This window comes from Schistocerca cancellata, chromosome 8 (genome assembly GCF_023864275.1).
Source record: "Schistocerca cancellata isolate TAMUIC-IGC-003103 chromosome 8, iqSchCanc2.1, whole genome shotgun sequence".
In the NCBI taxonomy this organism is placed as follows: Eukaryota; Metazoa; Arthropoda; class Insecta; order Orthoptera; family Acrididae; genus Schistocerca; species Schistocerca cancellata.
In genome coordinates, this window is record NC_064633.1 from 245,241,225 (window position 1) to 245,257,175 (window position 15,951).

Here is a 15,951-nt window from a genome sequence, read left to right on the forward strand (position 1 = left end):
TCAGATTATTCATACCAAGACTGTTGGTACGGTTTCGTCAGATGCTGGGTCTGCCTTGGGTTCTTCAATACGTAGCATCAAGCTGCCCACCATGAAACTGTCAATATTTAACAGAGACGTAACACAGCTCCGGAATTTTTACTACGCATTTGTTAAGTCTCGTCGTAAATAATGAGGAATTAGAGGACATTGCTAAGTAACATCACTTGCTGAGTTCATTAAGAGGTGAAACAATAAAATTAATCATCTTGCGGTGACTAATACTAACTTTAAGGTAGAAGGTAGGCCTTGATTTGGCCTGTAACAGATACAATAATTCTTGACTGACTGCATCGGCATATTTAAAGAAACTGTTGATCTTCCCATCGATGACAAAGGCACGTGCAAATGAAAATCGTACACCACTGAACGAGGCTTCAAGCAATATACACGGTGATGACATTACAACTAGATGTGTCTTCGAAATACATAATTACGTCACAGATCGTTATAGGAAGGGTTGAATAGTGTGTAAGAGCTCAGTTTGAGACCAGTCTGAGTTCTAAAGTCTTTCAAGATTCAAAGATACACATGCTCGAAAATAATTGAAAAGCTGCAGAAATCGGAAAGGCTACAGAACCACCACGTCACGGTATATCACGTAATAAACAACAGAATGCCTCCAACAGCAAGTAGTTCAAGACAGCTACTAGCTCTGCATGTGCCGTGTGAAATCAACCTCACGCATTGCACAACTGCCGCAAATTCAAACAAGCCGTGAAGCGAACACACAGCCGCTGTGATGCACAACTACTTGTGCGCCAACTGTCTCAAGAATAATCACAGGTCACCTAACTGCAACTCCGTTATGTGTCATGCTTGTGGTGAACGACACCACGCGTTACTACATGGAGCAGAATCACAATCGCACAAGACGGAATAAGGAAGGATTGTCCAAGTAACACTAAACACGAGCACAGTGACAAATATCAATCAAGTATCGAGTTACTCTTCACTGAAGGTCAGCTCAAGCAAACGAGTGCTCCTTGCAACGGCAAGAATTAAGTTACAAGACAGCAGTGGCAAATGGCAGACTTCTCGTGCCCTATTAGATTCTGGGTCACAGTCATGCTTCATATCGGGAGCATGAGCACAACGCTCAGGTTACAAAACTGGCACAACCCTCTCTCTGTACAGGTGTGCTCTCGCATAAGCAAGTTCATGTTGTCTGTCCAATATTTAGTTTTGCCCAAGATAACTGACGCTTTGCCTGAACAAATAATTTATCCCAGTTCGTGGAACTTGCCAAATATGCAACTCGTTGATCCAGAGTTTTGGTCACCTGGAAAGATCGGTGCATTACTAGGAGCAGGATTTTGTCAGTACATTCAAAATTCAAGGGCAGTCTCCAGAGGACCTGGCCATCCTGTGTTTTAAGAAACAGAACTAGGACAGGACAGTGTCGAACGGTAGAGTACATCAGCTAGCCACGGCGGCTGGTCGTGGCGTGCTTTGTAAAAACCGACGCTGACTTTCAGACACGTCCAGTTCTGGGAGACAGAAGAATTACATCAACGACTAAAGAAGAAGACCAGTACTAAGCACACTTTAGGGGTATACGACGAAAATTTTCACAGGCATACTCGTTGTCCCCATTCCATTTCGCATAGAACCAAGTCAAATAGTCGATTCTTTCCACAGTGCACAAAACGTTTGTCTCAGATGGAACAGAGCCGAGCGAGGCAACCAACGCTTAATTGAAGTTACACTGAGTCCTTGAGGCAACGCCAAGACATTCGTGGGAAATCGTGTGTAAGAGTTACAGGAAATCACATCAGTTGCAGTATGGATCCCTGTGTCTACAATGGAGCATTCAACTCATCTGATGTCACGACGAATGTCTTCTGCACACATGCAAGAAAACAGCCTGTGATGGGCGGAACCAGCATTGCTCAAAGAAGATACCTTTTCATGTCCTATATTAGACACTTGTAATTTTCTGGATCACAGGAGGAGTCAGAAGAAAGAGCTAAAGTCCTCTTTCACGCCAGTCCGAAGAAGCCACAGATTTGCACTTTATTCCTACAACGTCACCACATTTTGACGGAATATGGGAAGCAGCGGCAGACAATGGGAACCATGTATCCAACATTCAAAGAGTTGACAACGCTGAATTACCAAACTGTGGCTTGCTTTAGCTCTCATCCTCTCTTGCCACATCTTACGAGCCTACTGTTCCCAAGACCTCACCCCACTTTGTTTCCTGATCGGAGCCGTAATCATAAGCATTCCTCAGCTAGAACTAGGTACAGCTAACCTGAGCTTGCTCACAATATGGGAACTACTGCTGCAAGGCTTCCAGATCTTTTGGCAGTAATGCTCATTTGACTACGTGCATTGCACGCTGCAGTGGGCCAAGCGCACGGTCCCCAGTCAGAATGTGTAAACTGGCGCATTGGTCGTAGTAAGGGAAGAGTGAAATGCCCAAAAGTGAGCAGTATATGCGCGTTTCCTAGCTCGTATATTTTGTTTTCTTTGTCCTGCGTATGTCTTACAGCAGACTCAGTGTATTTCGTCATTTTCTGTGTCTGCGTGTTATTTGTTTACGTAATTGTGACTTTCAGGCACGAGTTACTATCTCTATGGACAGAACATCTGGTTGAAATACGCAGTGATATCTATATTCACTTATGTTCTTTTTCATGATTTAGCAGGACTTGTGTTACTTGTATTATTTTGGAAAGAATTTAAAATTTTCTTTGGCGGCCGGTACGTTTGCTCACCAAGTCACTGGAGATTGCTGCTCTCTCTGAACGTATTTTTTGAGGGGCAATGATTAACAGACCACCCCTCCAACCACGTCTGATGCTATACTCGCCGCTGCAATGGTAATAACAGTTGTGAATAGATTCTCGATAGGTAGGCTGTCCTAAGTTCGTGACCACTTGCCACATACACTAAACAGCATATATGTATATTTTTATTTTTGAATATTAACTTATTATGAGTAATGTGATTAAAAGTTGTCATAATTCATTACAATCCGAATGGATTCGAAGCATTATTCATGGTCCTCCGCTAACATTTACGGTATACAATTTTTGTCTGCGAACGCTAGCAGATATTTAACCTCAAGTACATTCCTTCTGAAGATAATTGACTAAGACAACATGAAGTAAATATAAGCAGAATAAGTCAGTACCACAGGCTTAAAGTCAATACAATGAGAGATACTTCTAAGTGCGAATCATGATTGTCACAGCTTCTTGATTAGTATACCTACCAGTTGTTTCCACTTTATTATCCACCTAGTCTCAAGGAATTATTCACGTACTATATGATTTACAGTTTCACTATAAGTTGAAACATCCCCTTAGGAAAATTTATATTTTACTGTGCTGGAAAACCTCTACCTTATTTGATTTTCAAACAGCTGAGCAGAACTGAATGTATTCAGACATTTCTCTCTTTACTTATTCTGATAAACACTAAACTGATACACAATATTTTTAACGCAACGCTATCTGACTTTTAATCATCCCTACAAAAGAATGGCCCTGACTAACAATAACCTATACCTTTCATGAATCACTTACCTCACAAAAATCTTCGTTACTCGAACTACTGAAATACAGCGAGCGCCAGTACTGCCAGCTAAATAAAAGATTCTAACTACTGAAGGCACTAACTACTGATAGGCATAGTTAGCAAATGAAAGATTTTGATAGAGAACAAACAATGTATTTACCCTAATAATGTTCAAAAGTCATCATATATATATATATATATATATATATATATATATATATATATATATATATATATATATAATCAGTTCATGATATCCAGTATTACAAATTTACTCTTTCTGATGGACACACGTCCGGATTGTCCGCTCTCAAAATTCTGCCATCTCTCCCCCCACATCCACCACTGCTGGCGGTTCACCTCCAACTGCACAACGCTACGCACAGAGCGCTACGTGGCGGTGGCTTACCAACATAAAAACCTAAACAGCCTACTTACAAAGTATCTATTTGTGGGATCAACAGGAAATTTTTGTTTGTTTCTATTTTACTGACTTTTGTTTTACATACCGGGTTACGTAGGACGAAAGTGTGTAGCAAACCCTCTTGGTAATGGAACGAGTCATTACACCCAATTAACACCACGAAAACTAATAACGGATAAACTAAAATTTACACGAATTCTACGCAGACGACAAGCTACTGAATATATACTAGTATCAACAATGTAACAATGGAAATTGCTTAGTTTTTTTGATGAACTAGGCAACAGAATAGAAGAAATGAATCATGCGTTGACCATTGCTAAGATTGTTTTTTTTTAATTCACGTGGTATTTTATTGAAAATGGATGCAACAGAATACTACACGCCTTTCTGCACAAGAGTCGAGGAGGTGCGTTCCAAATCCAGATTGCGGCCGCCACTTCTCATTAAAGTAGTTTTTCAGTTGGTATCACGAGGTTGAGTGCATGCTGTATAAGTTGTCCTACCAAGGAAAATTCCTTGGCAGTACCGGGAATCATACCCGGGTCCTCTGCGAGGGAACCAACAACACTAACCGCTCAGCTATGGAGTTGGTCTGGGAAGGGATAAAAACAAACAAACAAACACCGTCCGAACAGGCCTTGAAGGCCCGACGGTACCAACCAGCCGCCGTGTCATTCACAGCAGTAGGGTGCCGCCAGATGCGGATCAGCGTGACGGATTGCCGTCCTACGTAGAGATGGGGGATCCGCTCCTGAACTGATACATAGAGTTGAATCTTTCAAACGAATGAACAATCAGTGATTCAGAAAAAAAGAACGGTAGCTCCAAATGTTTCCCACGGCAGAGAGAGAGAGAGAGAGAGAGAGAGAGAGAGAGAGAGAGACGGAGCATATCAGCGGCGCCTCTGCTGGTCAGAGCACAGTGCACGCCACACAACACAGCCAGCGCCGGCCTCTGCCCTGCTTCTACCTTGGCTGCCTGCATTGTGCAGTGCCCCATTGGATTTTGTGTTTCACATATAACGTGCCGTCTCTGTGCGTCGTCTGCCGCATGCAGTGTCTGGCGCAGCTTAACTTAGCATCGCACTCTGTCGGCGATCATTTCAGTCGCACGTCCTGCCCTATGGGCAGTTTATGCGAGCAACAGGACAGAGAGCCTCCTAGCGGAGAACATAGGAACTACTTGCAACAACATGCTCGCAAGAGAACAGACGATTTGTCTCGGAGCGGGTGAGTTCACCGCTCCCCCCACCCTCGGAACTCGCCCGCTCAACGCTCACCCCACCATTCTCGACTCTAGCCAGAGCGTTGAGCAAAGCGACTCAGGTGTCACTCTGGTCTCTGCCGTCTTAGCTCACGCAGTAATACAGCTCGCGGCTCGACCTGCTCAACTCAGTGCTTCTGCATCGGAGTTCGTCTCTACTGGATATTGTTCTTCGTAGTAATACCGCTATGTATATTACATTATTATGTTATGTATACATCAATTGTTTTTATTTTATTTTTATTTCTTTAAACTGATCAGATTAGGTTCCTGACGACTCCTCTTACTATAGGATTTTTATTATGGACACTCGAATTTACGCTTTAATTACGAGCGAACCGATAAACGTATCGCAAAATGTGATACACCAATATTTTCCTTGTTTTATTCTGCGTAAGGCTATATGCAGCACTTTCGTCTTACAGTCAAATTTATATTTTTTTTTCTTATTCTGGTACGGATTTTGCGATTTTAGGCGTCTTCGGAAGGAAATGTTCACTTTAAAAATATATGGCATGCGATGTATTTGTATGAGGTTAATGAAATTTTAATACATTATAGCCAAATATATTGTTAATGTAAATCTCAAGTTACAACATTTTCCGATCACCCAAAAAGCCACGATAGTGCAAAATAAATCAATAATCAAATTTCAATAAACAATACAAAATTCTTACTCATTATCTGTGTTACTTCAAAATAGGATCAAATAAGATCAAAATACAGGTATAGTACTGGAATAAACCAAGTTTAAAGGGCAATGTGCCTTCCATTTATTTTCTATTGTAAATGAGTGGTGAGTCATGAAAAAGAGCTAATTCATTTCAGGGAGTGAACAGTTTTGATCTGATCTCTGAAAAGAACAGTTTTGCCCATCTCTAGTCCTACGGGCTCGGGTTCGATTCTCCGCTCAGGGACTGGTGTTGTCTTCATCATCACTTCATCCCCATTCGGCGCGCAGGTCGCGCCAATGTGGCGTCGAATGTAATAAGACCTGTACCAAGGTGACCAGACCTGCCCCGCAAGGGGCCTCCTGGCCAATGACGCCAAACGCTCATTTCCATTTTACCAGATGCGGATATGGAGGGGTGTATGATCAGCACACCGCTCTCCCGGTCGTTGTTAGTTCTTGTGACAGATGCCTCTACTCCTCAGTCGAGTAGCTCCTCAATTGGCCTTCCAAGGGCTGAGCACACACCGCTTGCCAAAGCACTCTGCAGACCCACCCAGACGCTAGCCAGACCCGACAGCGCTTAACTCCGATGATCTGACTGGAACCGGTGGTACCACTGCGACAAGGCTATTAGCGGACTGGGAAGGGAATTCAAATGGCTCTAAGCACTATGGGACTTAACATCTGACGTCATCAGCCCCATAGACTTAGAACTTCTTAAACCTAAGTAACCTAAGAACATCACACACATCCATGCACGAGGCAGGATTCGAACCTGCGACCGTAGCAGCAGCGCGGTTCCAGACTGAAGAGCCTAGAACCGCTCTTCCACAGCGGCCGGCCTGGGAAGAGATACCCACACTATAATGCCATACGCCATAAACGAATAAAAACAAGCAAAGTAGACTAATTTTCATGTTGGTTCAAATGTCTCTAAGCACTATGGGACTTACCATCTGAGGTCATCAGTCCCCTAGACTTAGAACTACTTAAACCTAACTAACCTAAGGACATCACACACATCCATGCCCGAGGCAGGATTCGAACCTGCGACCGTAGCAGCAGCGTGGTTCCGGATTGAAGCACCTAGAACCGCTCGGCCACGGCGGACGGCTTTCATGTTGGACTATCACTTATTGCAGATACTGTTCTAATGGTAAAAATAGCAACATTCAGTTTCTGAACAAGATCCTTAACATGGCCTTTCCGTGACATCTTACCATCTGTGTGAACAGATAGGAATTTTGGTTGTTCAGACTCACAAATCATATTCCCATTCTGTGTAGTCGAAATGTCAGTTGTGTCTTAGAAACTATAAAACTTGAGTCTTGCTGTCATTTCACATAAATTTATTTTTTACAAACCACTATTTCGTACATTGTGTACGTTGCACTCAGCGCCCTTCACTACTAAACTAGTGTCATCAGCAAACAGAAATATTTTAGAATCACCTGTCATATTAGAAGGAATATCATTTCATTGCGTATCATTTCATAATAAGACTCTTTGTGAATCAAGACAATCTATTTGCTATGAACCAGTGTGTACCTTTCCAGCTATCATCTGAGCTGTCTCTGGAAAAGTATAACTCGGGTTCTTGATTACGATGGATGTGTCATCAGCAAGTTTTGTAGCTGTTGAGCAGTACTCTAAAGCTATTTGAATAATACAGGGTGTTTCAAAAAGAATGGAGGGGTATTATTTTGTCCAAATTATCGATCGCTGCGCCTTGGCTCTGCTATTTATATTAATAGCCGCTAGATGTCAGTTGTCTTCTGTTTTGTTAGGTAACCGTCATATGTTTAAAATGGCTACTCCGCAGCAGAAATCATTTTGACGACTTAGCATGTCTCAGCTTGGCTCCACGGTCACCGGATTTGACACCCTCTGACTTCTTCCTGTGGGGTTTTGTTAAAGACAACGTTTGTGTACCACCACTCCCACAGAATCGGGAAGAGTTGAAGAACCGGATCCGTACTGCCATAACATCAGTGACGAAGGACTTGGTTGCCCGAGTGTGAAGGGAATTTGATTATCGATGTAATATTGTTCGTGTCGCTGATAGAGGATACATTGAACGTCCGTAATCTGAACTTGACAGGTTCGTAAATATGTGTGTAAAGTTTCACATTCGTACGTCCTAAAGTTTAATAAATATTTGCATTCGAAATACGAATATTCTTTTTGAAACAGCCTGTATGTACGTAGACTAGGAACAGGAGCAGACACAATATTAAAAGTATTGGGACTTCTCATGCTCCTCTGTTCTAAGTTGGATTTTATTGCTTCTTCTACTATAAAGACAGACTCGATCCAGAACTGTAGGACAACGTCAATACAGGGGATGGACAAATGTTCGATCCAGAACAGTAGGACAGTATCAATACAGGGGATGGACAAAAGTGTGGAAACACGACGAACACAACACGTTACCATGACTAATACGGTGAAGGGAAAACGTTGCCATTCAAAACAGCTCCCAGTCAAAAATGGTTCAAATGGCTCTGAGCACTATGGGACTTAACTTGTAAGGTCATCAGTCCCATAGAAGTTAGAACTACTTAAACCTAACTAACCTAAGGACATCACACACATCCATGCACGAGGCAGGATTCGAACCTGCGAAGCTCCCAGTCGTCGGAACAGATAAATACAAGTTCTGTATGGCTTTCGAGGCAATCGTACACCATTCTTCGTGCAAAATAGCGGCAAGTTCAGTTAACAGTGATAGAGGTGGCTGCGATCATGCACTCTCCTCTCCAAAGTGGCAAAGTGGACCACAAAGGCTCAATAAATGTGACATATAGTGACTGGGGTGGTCATGAGAGCTGCGGTAATTCATACTCATGCTCACAAAATCAATCCTGGACCACGCACGCTGTGTGAAGAGGGATCCTATCACCTTGAAACACAGTATCAATATTGTGAAAAAAACATTGTATCATGGGATGGACCTGATCAGCTAAAGCGGTCACATAATCCTCGGCAGTAGCACGACCTTAAATGGTAACCATGGAGCCCATGGAACGCCACGATATGACTGCCCAAATAGTCACTGAGCCCCTAACATGTTTGGGGTATAAACTCGGCTAGAAGTTGGAAACAGTGTGCAACAAGAGTCACCTGACCAAACTACACTACTGGCCATTAAAATTGCTACACCAAGAAGAAATGCAGATGATAAACGGGTATTCATTGGACAAATATATTATACTAGAACTGATATGTGATTACATTTTCACGCAATTTGGGTGCATACATCCTGAGAAATCAGTACCCAGAACAACCACCTCAGGCCGTAATAAAGGCATTTATACGCCTGGGCATTGAGTCAAACAGAGCTTGGATGGCGTGTACAGGTACAGCTGCCCAAGCAGCTTCAATACGATACCACAGTTCATCAAGAGTAGTGACTGGCGTATTGTGGCGAGCCAGTTGCTCGGTCACCATTGACCAGACGTTTTCGTTGGTGAGAGATCTGGAGAATGTACTGGCCAGGGCAGCAGTCGAACATTTTCTGTATCCAGAAAGGCCTGTACAGGACCTGCAACATGCGATCATGCATTATCCTGCTGAATGTAGGGTATCGCAGAGATCGAATGTAAAGCCACGGGTCGTAACACATCTGAAATGTAAGGTTCACTGTTCAAAGTGCCGTAAATGTGAACAAGAGGTGACCGAGACGTGTAACCAATGGCACCCCATACCATCACGCCGGGTGATGACGATTACACGCTTCCAATGTGCGTTCACCGCGATGTCCCCAAACACGGATGCGACCATCATGATGCTGTAAACAGAACCTGGATTCATCCGAAAAAATTACGTTTTGCCATTCGTGCACCCAGGTTCGTCGTTGAGTACACCATCGCAGGCGCTCCTGTCTGTGATGCAGCGTCAAAGGTAACCGCAACCATGGTCCCGAGGTGATAGTCCATGCTGCTGCAAACGTCGTCGAACTGTTCGTGCAGATGGTTGTTTTCTTGCAAACGGCCCCATCTGTTGACTCAGGGATCGAGACGTGGCTGCACGATCCGTTACAGCCATGCGGATAAGATGCCTGTCATCTCGACTGCTAGTGATACAAGGCCGTTGGCATCCAGCACGGCGTTCCGTATTACCCTCCTGAACCCACCTATTCCATTTTCTGCTAACAGTCATTGGATCCCGACCAACGCGAGCAGCAATGTCGCGATACGATAAACCGCAATCGCGATAGGCTACAATCCGACATTTATCAAAGTCGTAAAGATGGTACGCATTTCTCCTCCTTACACGAGGCATCACAACAACGTTTCACCAGGCAACGGGGGCCAACTGCTGTTTGTGTATGAGAAATCGGTTGGAAACTTTCCTCATGTCAGCACGTTGGAGGTGTCGCCATCGCCGCCAACCTTCTGTGAATGCTCTGGAAAGCTAATCATTTGCATATCACAGCATCTTCTTCCAGTCGTTTAAATTTCGCGTCTGTAACACTTCATCTTCGTTGTGTAGAAATTTTAATGGCCAGTAGTGTACATTTTTCTATTGATGCATAGTCCAGGTTTTATGGCTTTGGCATCACATTTTCTTGTTACAGGCATTTGTAGCACTGATTAGTGGCTTTGGAATTCCAGCTCGCCCTGCAGTTCTCTGCTTATGGAGCCCCCCCTCCCCCCTACCGCCCGTATTCTATTTTGGTGCTGACGGGACTCGCGAGTCCGGCATTCAGTTCTGCAGTGATTTTTGCAGCTGCCTTCCTCTTACTGTACCTCACAGTTCTCTTCAATAATCGCCCGTCAAGATCAATCACCACACACTTTCGTTCGCGTTGTGACTTAGCGGATGGCTTTTTTCCTTTTTCCTTGCGTGTGGTATATAGAGACTGACAGCCGCGCGGGGTAGCCGTGCGGTCTGAGGCGTTCCGTCAAGGTTCGCGCGGCTCCGCACGTCGGAGGTTCGAGTCCTCCCTCGGGCATCAGTGTATGTGTTGTTCTTAGCGTAAGTTAGTTTGCGTTAGATTACGTAGTGTGTAATCTTAGGGACCGATGTCCTCAGCAGTTTGGTCCCGTAAGACCTTACCACAATTTTCCAGTGTAATAATTATTGAACTATATGAAATAAAATCATCCTAACTTCTGAACGGTTTACATCAGGCCTTTCAAACTGCATGGTTCGCCGCGGGGCATGATGGGTATTAGTATGCGCTGTATGGTTTGGTTTAGCGACAAAGACCACATTCATTTCGATAGGTTCGTCGAAATTGCCACATTTGGGAGACCGAGAATCCGCATTTCACGATCGAGAAATCTCTTCACCCCCAACAATTGACCGTATAGTGTGCAATGTCCAGTCACGGAGTAATTGCTGCGATGTTCATTGATGGAACGGTGACTACCGTGAAGATTTTGGAAGATGATGCCATCCCCATTATCCAAAGTGACCCTGATTTTGACGAGATGTGGTTCGTGCAAAACGGAGTTCGACCGCATCCAAGCAGCAGTGTGTCTGATGTCCAAGAGCAGCACTTCGGGGACTGCATTCTAGCTCTACGGTACCCAGAGGCCACTGGCATGGGCCTCGATTGGCCACTATATTCTCCGGATCTGAACACATGTGACTCCTTTTTGTGGGGCTATATTAAAGACAACGTTTACAGCAGTAACCCCAAAACCATTGCTCAGCTGAAAACAGCTATTCTAGAGGTCATGGACAGCATCGATGTTCCGACACGTCAGAGGATCATGCAGAATTTGGCTACGAGTTTGCGCCACATCATCGCCAATGATGGCAGGCCTATCAAGCGGGTCATAAACTAAATCCAAATATCTGTAGAGACGTTTACCTGTTGAATAAAGTGTGTGTAAGCCATAGTTTGTAACTACTTAAACTTTGTGTTGTGCCATACGGCAGGTCTTGTCATGGGGGAAGCCTCGTCAGAGAGGTCCACCGCATGAGTGACTAGGGACGTTATTCCAGTGGTGGTTTCCCATTGTCTTCCACTGATGATGATGAAATGATAATGAGGACAACACAACACCCACTCCCTGAGCGGAGAAAATCTCCGACCCAGTCGGGAATCGAACCCGGGCCCCTTGGCGTGACAAACCGCCGCGCTGACCATTCAGCTATCGGGGAGGACAGTTTGTAACTAATTTATCTTTTTTTCATATATTTCAATAATTGTCACCCTGTATCTTCGATACTGTGTCTTTCAAAACACGAAACGCGTCGGCTATCTTGGTTACGTATGCACCCAACATACGAGCACCAACAATTAGCCCATGTTCCAATTCAGTCACCTCCAATATACTGCACTGAGTGACAACTACAGAGAACACGGTTCTGACCGCGACTGACACTTGCAACCTGCTGAGGACATGACACAGGTGCCGGTCGTGGTCAAATACACCAGCACAACATGCACTCTTCACTAGCATCTGCATGTATTTTGTTCAAATATGCATTTCTCACTGTGTTTCCATATTTTTTGTCCAACACGTGTATGACAATGCTATAACATTTTAAATTTTCAAATAGAATTTTATGGTTCACACAGTGGGAATACATGGCAAGGTAACGTAACGTGTCAAATAGAAAATTCTACTATTTCGTTTTAACAGAACGCTTATGAGGTTGTAAACTGCTCAAAGACTTTTTTATTATTTTTTGCTATCGAATCCTCTTTCACGATATAGTCTCTTTTATCACTGGGTGAGAAACTTTACAGCCAATGGTCTATCAGCATAAAATGCACTGTCCCGCGTATTTTACTATGAACCAATCACAATATAATAGTTTTTATAACCAATTCGTTAAAAGAACAAATTTATGAAATCCGCAAATATCAAAATACATCCCTTTTTATATATCTGAATTATTGTAAAATGTCTCTTGCTTCCCAGTACCATAAAGTGTCAAACAATGCTTTACAAATTTCCCCTGAGCGTATGATTCACTCCTTCTGTATAGACAGATTCCCCACGCAAGCATTCACTCAATTAACAGACATAACAATATCCATTTATTATATTACTTTGCGTTCACACCTTCATTCACACCAATAACTAAACATATTAGATCAGCAATAACTAGTAAAAGATATAATGTTCTCGGAAGATAAATTTCCTTTCCAAATTACGTTGTTTTCGCTAATTAGAGTGTAAAGTCTGTTTGACGCTGACACCTTTCGGATACAGCCGTTGCTACTTGGAACTAACATGTTTTCTCAGTCGTAAGCGTGCATTTGTGGTACTAGAAGTATGGCACATCGTATGTAAGAAGCTATCTCCTCTCATCTGACTTCTATAGGCGCGATGCAAAGGAGCTACTCGTTATACGGAACAATGGAAGAATGTCGTTTGGTCGAATGAGTATTGTTTCACGAGCTGTCCAACTTCGGGCCGAGTTTATGTCCCAGGAATGAAGCGAGACAGTCGTTCGATGATTATCTGAGCAGCCTTATCGTGGTATTCCATGAACCCCAAGGATACACTAAAAGGTTGCATTACTATCAAGAATTAGGTGACTTTTTGGCTGATCTGGTATATCCCACTGTTGTTCCTCTGGCGATGCTGTGTTCCAAGCCAACAGTGCCCCTATTCACACAGCTCGCATGGTCCAGGAGTGGTTTTGTGAGCACTAGGATGAATCGTCGTATCTCACCACCAGCTACCATATCTCAGTATGATCGAGCCTATTTTGGGGAGATGGATGCTTCATCGCTATCCATCTCCATCATCGTTGCTGTGGCCACACACTTCGTACATCGTAGCGCCTACTTCCTCGGCATCCCACTTTACGTCCTACCATCACGGGATGTCTGCATCACAGGGTATACATTCACCAGGAAAACCTACGTTGTCTGTGTTGTCAAAACAAAGACTTACCGACGGCCACAACACAACACAACACCAGGTCTCCACCAACGGCCGCCAGGGACCGCTACCCGTTCGCGGAGCTGCAGAACAGCTTCACCAGAGGTCGCAGGTAGCCTAGGAACTACTTTCCTGCGCCAGGCACGTGATCTCAAATAGTTCCAGCAGATACATCCGTCAACGGGCAGTATAAGGCGGCGCACTGCCGGCAAAAGGCATTTCGACGCACCGCTCGGAAGGATACACAGCTGCCCCTTCTAGCTGGCCAATCTCTTGGTATATTCGATGAACCTCTTGAAGTTGAAGAGCGGCGTAGTATGCTGCTGCTGGCCTGCCTGTACACAGGTTTCAAAATAACAATAAAGAAAAAAAAATCTTGAAGTTGTAGAACTGTTTGCCTTCGCTCCCCGTTAAGACTCGGGTCTTTTTTATTATTAGTATTCTTTGTTATTTTGTATTTGTGTCGATCTGTAGTTGGGATCGAGTCGGCTGGTCTTTTGGATATTGTATTATTGTTTCGTTTCGGTGAGTCCAATAAATTGTTTTCGGACTTGATTTTTCCGCATTTCTATTCTGTTAGCGTAGATACTTCAATCGTTACCTGAAATCGGCACTATTTTGAAAGAAGAATGCAGTAAGATTCCCTTGAAAACCATGCATGACCTGTCTTTATCCATTCCGAGGCGAATGAAAGTTCTTTTATATGCCAGTGGTTTTCCAACCCCATATTAGTTGTGGAAATGTGTAGTATTCCCATATTTTTATCCATCCCATGTACATTTTAATGTGCAGACTATAGCGTTTTATATTTTAAATTGTCAATAATTATAGGAAATACTAAAAATAAAATTTTTCGTTAGCGCGGGAAACCATCAGATAGGGAACTTGCAACTAAGACCACGCACTATGAACTGGGTTAGCCATTTAGTAATATTGATAACGGCGGACTCTGTCATGGTTTGTCTGACGCTTGATGTTTATTGTAGAATAGTTTACAGCCAAACAGGTACTAGTTCATGTCTTAGCCGATGTGTACCACAGTTACAGCAGTTAAGTGTGTCAATCATATTTTGGGCTATGGTCATGTATCTATGTCTTATGCCCCTCAACACTGACGTGTCATGTGAGTGACAGGACACTCCAACCTGTTTTTCAGCACGACAATCAACAATTTAGCAATTGTTGCGCTTTCAAGATGATAATGTACGAATCTATTGCGCCCACTCATGAACGCCTTCCTCCCAGAGGCAAGAATCAACCGAATCGTATGGCTTGCGATACGTGCTGACATAAAACGTGATTGGGCACTCTTGGAAACATTTGATACTTGCAGTCCGTTTTGCCAGGAACCCTCTTGACAGACTGGAAGGCCTCAGGAGGGCTACTGTCAAAGAGTGGAGCGGACTTGATCAGCAGCTTCTCCACCATATCATGAACAACGTGCCAAGCAGGATTCAAGAATTTTACGGGGCACAGGGAGCGATAAAACGTTGCCGAATGTTACCCAGCACCAGATTTTAAATCCACAACTATGCCAAGATGTTGAAACGGGTTAATTGTATCCGTTTCACATGTGTTAAGAGCACTCAGCGTCTTAACAAGCAAGTTGTGTTTCGTTGTCTGTCATTGCACTCTGCCGCAAATACGTGGAGCGTCTGGAGGCGAGTAGAGCTATTCTTTGTTTATTTATCCGTACGCACAACGCCTTGTCCCTTTTGGTGCTTGTATATGTCAATGTGTGGATTAACGCGTGCATGAGGATGTTCTGAAGCTGCCTCCGCATGAGGAGAGTTCGTACTGTTGAAGATTTCGATTGGCAACTTAACCTGGTTGTTGGAGGTCGTGGAATCCAGAGTGTTTGTCGAACTGGTACAGGGCAAGAGGCTAGGTCAGTGAACTCCCAGGAAGTAGTTGGTACTCCTCCCCTGGGCAAACGGTAAGTTCATGCAATGAAGGCTTTCATGACTGGTTGTCTTAGTTGCTGGTGAGTCCTCCGGGTTGTATGGCTGTGGTCCAAGAAACTTTTCGGTTCCTGACGTTTCGTCCAGAGCTGCTCTGGACATCTTCGCAGGTGCTCCTGAGTATGCTCCTGGGTATGTCGCTCTCTGACGTCCCATTCGTCAGTTGGCAAGATTCAACGTCGCCAGGACCACCTCCCAAGATGT